The sequence below is a fragment of the Tachysurus vachellii genome, chromosome 16 (assembly GCF_030014155.1).
Source record: "Tachysurus vachellii isolate PV-2020 chromosome 16, HZAU_Pvac_v1, whole genome shotgun sequence".
Lineage (NCBI taxonomy): Eukaryota > Metazoa > Chordata > Actinopteri > Siluriformes > Bagridae > Tachysurus > Tachysurus vachellii.
Window position 1 is genome coordinate 13,373,882 of NC_083475.1, and position 9,447 is coordinate 13,383,328.

Consider the following 9,447-nt stretch of genomic DNA (forward strand, 5'->3'; position numbering starts at 1 on the left):
TTACTTAATGTTAACTAGCTAGCTAACCTCAATACCAGAAACACAAGGTAAGGTATCCAATCACACAGATCTCTTTAGCTATCTGAGTGGCACATCCAGCTAATCACACATAAACACACATACATAGACACAGAGACAGTAGACTTTTTCCCTGGCTGAGTGAAACATCTACTGTAGCTAGTCACTATGCAGTAAGTGAATAGTAGATGGTGTATTTTATCACTGGAGTAATAATTAGATCACAAAATTAAAGCTATGGTAGACTGAGATTAAAGCTATGGTAGACTAAGAAAATGCAATTTATAATCAAAATGTCCAGAGGCATCTATGAGAATCCTTTATTTGGCAGCCAGGTCTCTGTTGCCATAAAATCACAGAGTTATTTTTTTTTACCTTAAAGTTGGCCATTATCTCTCTTTATCTATCTTCAGACAGTGTTCTTTCTAGACCCGTATTTAACTTATATACAATCACAGTAGTCAAATAGACATAGTGATGGTGATGGTGATGATCAAATGGGAGTCTTTGTTACAGTGCATCTTTCTATCCCTGTTGCACTGCTACTCAAAGATGGTTACAACAGCTATTATCAAAAGAAAACAAACAACAAAACCCTAATGTGTAAAATGAATGTCGGGGCATGATTCATTACATTAAAGCTTCTTATTTATTACATATCTGTCTAGTAACATACTGTAAGTCACAGAAAAGTCACAAATTTCTTTAAACTTAAAACTATTTTTAAAAAATGACAACATGGAAAATGATCTCTATGATTGGCTACATGGTACATTTGGACTTTTTCATTTGTACAGTACCTACTAATACTGCAAAAGAGCAAAATTCCTGAAACGTCAGTAGTGGTATATCAGAAAGTTCATCCAACAGTGGTATGCTTTGGAAACTTGTGAAAGCATACTTATGTGTGCCAGAGAGTTTAATTAACCATAGGTACCACCAGGACGGATACCACCACAAACATAAATCCTATTTGAATACAGTCCTGTTTATGTGTAATACTTGCTCTATTTATGTAATTGATTTTAGATTGTCATTATTCATTCAGTATAACGTCAGTATAAAGTGCACTGAGGAGTCTGCTTATTGTGACAGGTTTGGAATATGATGTTCTGCTTGTGTCATGGCTCCATGGGAGAATGGCGTGTATTTCTTTTCCAGTTCAATGTGCGTGTCATTCATACAAATGAAAACATCTCCAGCAGCAGGGATAACATTATCTCCACTCACAGCCTCTGAGAGCCCAGTTTATGGAACACACAGGCTTCTGTTCAACTGATTTCCTTGTAAAATTCACTGCTTTTAATGAAGCAGGCAAAAAACACTGCTTTTTTTTATTTATTTTATTTATATTTTTTATTTTATTCCTATTTATATGTAAAATGAAATTAATTGATAGTATTACAGCCAGATTAGCCACTGTAACATTTGACAATTGTAATAATGACAAATAAATGGCCATATTTAATTATGAATGTGGAAGAACTGCTCTTTTTCTCTCTCTCTGTCTCTCTCTCTATATCTCACACACACACACACACACACACATACACACACATATTCTTCTTACTATCCCTGGGAGGACCTTCAATTATTAATGAAACTGCTTAATGCTATACTGATACCTATACTTATCCTTAGTACCCAAATGCTCTATTAGATTTTTTTTAAATAAAGGCTTTAGTTTACACACACACACACACACGCACACACACACACACACACACACACACACACACACACACACACACACACACACACACACATTTTCATATGCACAGTAAGGCAATGAGTACAATGAAATTCTTTCTTTGCTGTCCACAGTGAATGTCCGGCAAGTAAAAAAAAACGAAACTATGTAAAAAAAGTTTAATTAAGTAAAAAATCTAGCACACACACATAAATAAATACATTTAATAAACACAAACCAGTGACATTGCTTTGAACAAATAAATACAATAAATGAAGTGCATAACAAATCGTGTGTCTTATATAAGTGATGCTGTTTTGCCCAGTGATGCCGTAACTCTGACATTTCTGTGTACATCCACCAGCAACTTTGTAAAACACTGCTAGTACATATTACATTCAAGTTGCCAATTAGGCATGAATAATGTCATCAAAGCTCTTTAGATGGTGTAGTCATGCACTCTGGTATTATAATGAAAAGAGGTGCTGCAAATGAAGACTTTTTAATGTTACAGTATGTGTGATTTGCATTCATGGTACAGAAATGTGTTTAAAACTCTTTGAGGTTAACTGCTAAAGACACAGAATTTATTAATTTAATATGTCATACATCACCGTTCCTTAGTTCTTTTTATTCAGTTATCGCTCCGCTACCTCGAGTTTTCTTTTTCTATAAATTCTTCCTCAACTTACTGTACATACACAAGTAATAAATGTGGTTTTATATTGATTGAATGTCAGTGTATTACAGGATGTTCAAACACTAAAGCTGCATATCAAAGCAGCAGAAGTAGTGTAGTATTCACAGTGTACACCAGTTTATTTTGTTTTCATTAGACTGCCTGCAAAAGCCAAAGGCTATAACAACAAAGAAAATCTCCCTGAGTTCACCTTAGGATGGATAATTAAAGAGGAACAATCCTCTCCGCTAGGATCGTAGGATTTTGACATTAGAGATGGGGTCGTTAACTTTTAAGTCAGAGCAGCTTTTCTTACAATCTGGGTTTTTGTGATTTGGGTCCTAATGTTAAAGAAATGAGAAAAACAACAATAATACCAACAACAGCAGCAATAACAAATAATGCACTCTACCAGTAAATGTATCAGTACATGAAGGCTACAAAAGGTACAGTATGTGGACACCTATCCAATACAATTATTTATCCCAACCAGGTTCTAAAATGTGGAAACATTCAATTTTCTACAATGACACTGAATGCTATAGAATTAAAATTTCTCTTCACTGGAAGTAAAAGGGCCAAACCTGTTCCCCTGCCCCCATGCTACTGTACACAATGCCAGGTCTATAAAATCATGATGTGCCAAGGTTGTTATGAAGGCTCTACCTCCATAGAACCGTGACCTCAAACCCATCACCTTTTGTGATAAAATGGAGCGAAAGGTTACATGCCAGGTGCTTTAACCCAAGCCATCGATTTCTATCCTTGCTAATTCTCTTTTGGCTAAGTTGGCAAATAGTTCTGGGTTTATTATTCCTTTAAAACTCCTCTTTATCTCAATAAGAATCTATACTAAAGGATTTTATAAATGATGGTGAGTAGCTTTGTATTTTTTTAATGTGCTCAATGTAGTACAAGAAAAGATCCCGTCAAAAATCATTTAATTTTCTTTCACATCAGGAATAGTTTTTTGTTGGCATTTTTACATGTCGTGAGCAGCGGGTAGTAATGACAGTGGATCAGAAAACATTGCGCTGTGAAGATGAGCGTGAAAAAGGCTTGTCGCAGCTCTTATCAGTGCTGCCTTGTATCTTTGTACTATTTGATTGACACTTTTTGATGGATTCTGTGCTGCAAATGCAGATGATTTGCAAGAATAAATGGGTGAAGGGCTTGGAAATGGGAAGGACTAGGTATACAGACAGAGCACGGAAGAAGAGATGCTGCAACTTGCATCAGAAATGAATTCTGACATCCTGATGCGGGCTCACAGTTTCAATCACAGGCACACAATATCCAGCAATCTAAAGCGAGTGACTGTTTCACGTGCACTTAACAGAAACACCTCCGGCGTGTGCATGTGTCTGTGTGTGCTAAACTTCTGAAGCCAGAGACGACTGTGCCAGGCTGCCAGTGACAGGAAATCTTTACTAAAAGCATATAATAGCAAACCTTACCTCTCCCAAATACCAGCCCACTGCCATGCCAGCAAGTGTGAAAAGTGCATTCCACTCCACCACACTCCACTAGAAAACTATAATAATAAATAGGATGCTAGGGTGATGGAATGCCTAATTGATGATGCATGGATGAATGGATGTGGTTGTGTATTTCTGAAGTGCAAGTATAATTATGTAGCAACACCAACCACAAGAGATTTCCAAACCTTGGGTTCAAGAAACATGCAATATGAATTAATCACTGCATTATTATAATAGCAAGAGCCGAATCAAAACAAAACTTAAAAACTATTGAATTAAGGCTTATACATTATATTCAAACAAATAGAATAAATAAATGACTGCTGCTTGTGCGGAAGCATATACTGCGTTTAGGCTCGTAAATTAAATTTGGCATCTATATTCCCGATGAGTGCCTAACAAGTCCACAAGGATACTGGCTACTGCCTTACATTAATCTTTTAATGGACTTTCCACCTTCCGAATTGGCCGAGTTCCCTTTAGATGGTCCACCAGAATTGCAGGGGTCATTTGTCCTATATGTCCTAAGGATATATAGGATCGGTCATAGAGGGAAGAGGAAATCTCTTTCTATAAGTGTGTGGTATATACTTTTCCAAACACTGACATGTATTTAATTATTCGACACATGAAGGTTGATGAGACAGAAAATAAATTAGACGTTTGTCACCTCTGTTTAAACTCACACACACCAGCATTGCAGCGTGGGTCATTCTGCCTGAGAAATGTAACCCATCACGTGCAACAGGACCCAGAAGGAGCTGCACTGAATGGCATTCTCAAATGAATTCAGTGACCTACACTAATAAGAAATTCATTTGCAGAGACTAAGTTTGTAGCTTTGTCTTTGTTACTATATTTAAGAGCTGGACCTATTGACCTAGTGTTCCAAGTAATCAAAAACAAATCAAATTACACCAATATCTATCTATCTATCTATCTATCTATCTATCTATCTATCTATCTATCTATCTATCTATCTATCTATCTATCTATCTATCTGTCTGTCTGTCTGTCTGTCTGTCTGTCTGTCTGTCTGTCTGTCTGTCTGTCTGTCTGTCTGTCTGTCTTTGCCACTTTGTTTGGTGACTTTTTGGAACTGTTTCATAATTATCCACTAATAATCACGCATTTCATTAAAAAATAATGACAGTTGATGCTACCCTGCATCTGCATCTCCAGCTTTTCACTTCATATCACAGCTGCTGGCTATATGAGCTGTAAGAATAGACGCACCACCAGTATGGAAAACGTGAAGAAGTTGTGCTTGAGTGAGCCTATGCTCCTAATGACTACTAAACACCACAGTTCCCAAGGACCAATCCCTAATCATCATAGTTCCTAAGGACCAATCCCTAAGCATCATAGTCCCCAATGACCAATCCCTGTTCATCATAGTTTCCAATGACAAATCTCTGATCATCATAATTCCCATTCAGCAAATCCTAATCATCACTGATCACCACTGTTTCTAAAGTGCAAACCCTGACCAACATTGTCTCTAACAACCAATCACTGATCACCAAAGTTACAAATGACCAATCCCTGATCACCATTGTTTGCCCCACCCAAATGTTATTTCGTTTTTTGTTTCCAATCTCTTTTTGTCTTCTTGGCTTTATTTATAAGCAATAAAATTGAGTTAATCCATCTGTAAGCATTTCCTTCATGTTTATTTCCCAATATTTTTGATATACAAAGGACCAGAAAAATTCAGTCAATATGCAAACTATTTGCCAAGACTATTTAACAACTTCAACTGTCTGTATGAGGATTCATAAACTGCTTTTCCCCACTGTTGAGAGCATGTTAGATATACTGTACTATTAGAAATTTAAGAAGCCTTCCCAGGTGTTCCTGTGCGGTTTCTATGTATATGCCTCCAATATGTTTCCGACATTGTTCCCAATAACCCTTTAGAAGGCTTAAGAACCACTTAATTTTGCAACAAATCCTTGAAGAAACTCTATTTCTAATAGCGTACCCGTGAATATATGTCCTCAAAATGATTCTGATGACATCTAATCATAGGATTAGGAACATTTATTTACCATGACCCTCGTTCCTTTTCTGTGCAAGAACATCTGGCTGGGTATTGATGTATTGTACACAGATGGAATTGCAGACAGAGCTTGTTAAATGCTAGAATAGCCAGCAATGTCTGGTACAGATAAGCCTCCAACTGCTCATATAAACTGTGCATAGACTCATATAGTACCGACTGCTCCAAACTGCATTGCTACTGATTATTTACTACCTCTATATCAACCTCTCTTTCTCCTTGACATTCCATCATTATTCCAAAAATAACTCTTGCGTTCCTTCTTTCTTGTCCACTTACAGTAAATGCATTTTTAGCACAGCCTCCAGTGTGTTCCGCCATTCTTTGAAAGCACAGCCATTGCAGACTGAAGTGGAACACTTACAGGGAAATGGCCCTTATGTGTGCATATATACAGTATATGCTGAGAGGAGAAGAGAAACAGGAAGCAGGCTGAGTTCAAGGTCTGTGTATGGAGAGGAGCAGATGTGCTGGCTCTCCTCACACTCAGGACACAAGTGGAGTGGGACCCGGCGAGAGCCGATTTTTCACTCCATTTGTCCTCTCCTCCACCGCACTCTTTCATCTCCTGCACATACACCGTTCAGTGTCCTGAGGCCTACTGCAGGTGTGAGTGCACCCATCTGCGGCGTTACAGATGAGCAGTCACTCAGGCAAGGTGTGCTGCATTGCAGAGCTTACACTGTGGGCCATGTGAGGTAAAGGCAAATGTAAACCATGTTGAAGGTGAAAATGTGAAGACTAATTTTGAGGCACAGGAAAATGGATGAATGTTGTGGAAAATCTACAAAGTCCAAGAAAACTTGGGCATTTACACCACTGAGAATGAAATTTTCTTCATAGTTTATACGTAGGCATTAACCACATAAAGCATCAAAATGTACAAAATTCCAAATAGCTGGCTTTTATTTTTATCTTTATGTTCATTTTAGTCATACTGTATCTGTATTTATTCAATCCATTTTCCAATTTTCTACATGTACCATTACATTTTATCTTTATCTTTTTTGTAATTCTATTCTTGTTTTTATTCTATTAAACATTTCACTGCATTTATACTGTGTATAATTGTGTATTTGACCAATGGTTTAACTTTCCATGGACTGTGTAATTGTGTATCTGTGTTTCAGTCTTTTTATTTTTGAAAGTTAGCTTTCAACGTCATCTTTGATTCTAAAAGTTAACTTCAGCCACAAGTGTCATCGTCTTGGCCGTAGCACGACCCAAACCTTTGCCCAAAAACATAACCTTCCACATCTTTCTCATTTATTACTGCCACAACTGAGCAAGCAGCTTCTAGCACATCCGTACTTGCTGCATAATGCCTCTTGTTCACAGGCACAGAGACAGGAGTGAGAAAGCACTAGTGCTATAATCTCTCTCACACATGCACCCTCATTCGCTCACTCTCTGCCACATTAAATTAACAAGTGATGAAAGTCTAGTCTGAGATGAGGGTGAATGTACCGTCTGCTTTTCTCCACAGTTCCATCCAAGCAGTTAATTAGAATAAACTATTTCAGTTTATCTGTCTGTTTCTTTTAAATGAAGCACAATTACACTACTGTACATGTTCTTTGCAGATGCATTCATTAAAAGTTCAAACACTACCTCATCATTTAATGTTTTGAATTAATGAGGTTTGCACTTTTCTGTCAGGATTATCAGGCCTGAAAGCTGTTCCAGTGTTGTACAGCACTGCACTGCAATAAACTTCACTGGTGCCAAGTAGATTGTCTATGGTTTGCTTGTTGCCTGACGGAGCTCATACATAGATAAAGAGGACATATGTTTCTACTCTGAGAGTAGAAGTAAAAATCTGAGGGCAGGAGGTGCAGGAATGTTTACAGAAACAAGTTGACTTTAACAAGAGTGCAGACTTATCCCAGGAGCTTTAGAACATTAGGACACACAAAAAATACAGTATTCACTTCTACACACATCAGATTGATCCTGTTGTACTCTACACTTTTACACATACACTGAAGTACTGAACAAATAGTGACTTTTTTATTAAGTCAGGAATTCTGGCATGGTCAATTCTACATTCCCTTGCTTAATGACTGCATTTCATCTATTAACAAAATGCAGCTTTGAAAACAGTTTTTTATTGTGGGTCAGTTTAAAATAAAAGAACTTGGCAACAGGAGTGACAACACAGGGAAAATGGCATGTTTCATAAATTTGGAAATGACACAGAGAGAGGATTTAACTCTAAAAACAATACCTGCATTTAATCATTTTTTTCCCAGTAAACCATGACACTTGTTTTATACACAGTGCTTAAAGAAAACACCTACAAATGATTACAGTATATTGTGAAATTTTGTGAAATTCTTCTAATTGCACATTTTGAAGAAAAAAAAACATGAACTTAAACAAACATTTAAGATCTTCTCATGAACCTTTTATGGCACTGTGAACAAAAAAAAAAAAATCATGGCACAGGAAAATTATTTCTTATCAAGGCTTCTTTGTGTGTCTAAGCCAATCAAAGATGTTCCCTTGATAGCAGTTAATTTATTCCCAAATCCAATCAGTCCAAGTGTTTGTCCTCTATAAAAAAAAAAAAAAAACAACACCACACATCACACTTACAAGCTAAGCACCAAATGCACTTTACTCCAACTGCAATTTATTCTATTACAGTTCTATTGATTTTGGACTTGAAAATTGAATTCACTTTCATTCTCCAGCTTAAATGCTTGTTTTTGTTTTTTTTTACAATGGCTGAAACTAATCAGACGGTGATGGTTGTCTTTTTCTGTCGCTTGTAGTTTGCTATGAGCCGCATAATACCGAGAAACAGGTTTGCTTATGATCCTTTCAATTATTTACTGGTATTTTCCAAAACTGTCGCTGAGATTGATAAGATCATGAGCTGGATTATAAATTCTAGTTTATAAAGAAGGTTATTTGAGCTGTAATTAATGGATGTCAGGTATATAAAGGAATTTGCTTTTTTAAAGTAACTGCTTGATGGATGAATATCTGCCAGTGTTTTAACCTGTCGACTGATACAGGCTGCTGTGAAATGAGCAGAGACTCTATCATACACCCACATACACAGTTTACTGCTGAACAAACTGAAATATATATATACTCATGTTCCGCTCATCTCCCAACACGCAAACCTATGGATGACAGACAGAGTTCCATATGATGGCCTAAAAGTGCAGTTTTATTTTACCAACAACAATAAGCAAACAGGCACGTGCAGAAAATTGGCCGGCAACGTCAACATTATTCGCCCACGCTAATTAATTTAAGCCTTTTATCTTTGCATGTTTAGTAGGAGTGTGTGGACAAGCAGAGAGCTGGCAGGCTTCAACCATTTTCAGAGGCTTAACTTGCATTAAGCAGTGATAATCGTACAGGTCAACATGTTAGAGTGATCAGATTGACATAGAGCACATCCCTACACAAAATACACATAACAGAACAATTTTCTAAATGAATAACAATGTACATGTTCACAGGAGAAAAAAAATCAACATTTCAGTGAATTTCACCATAA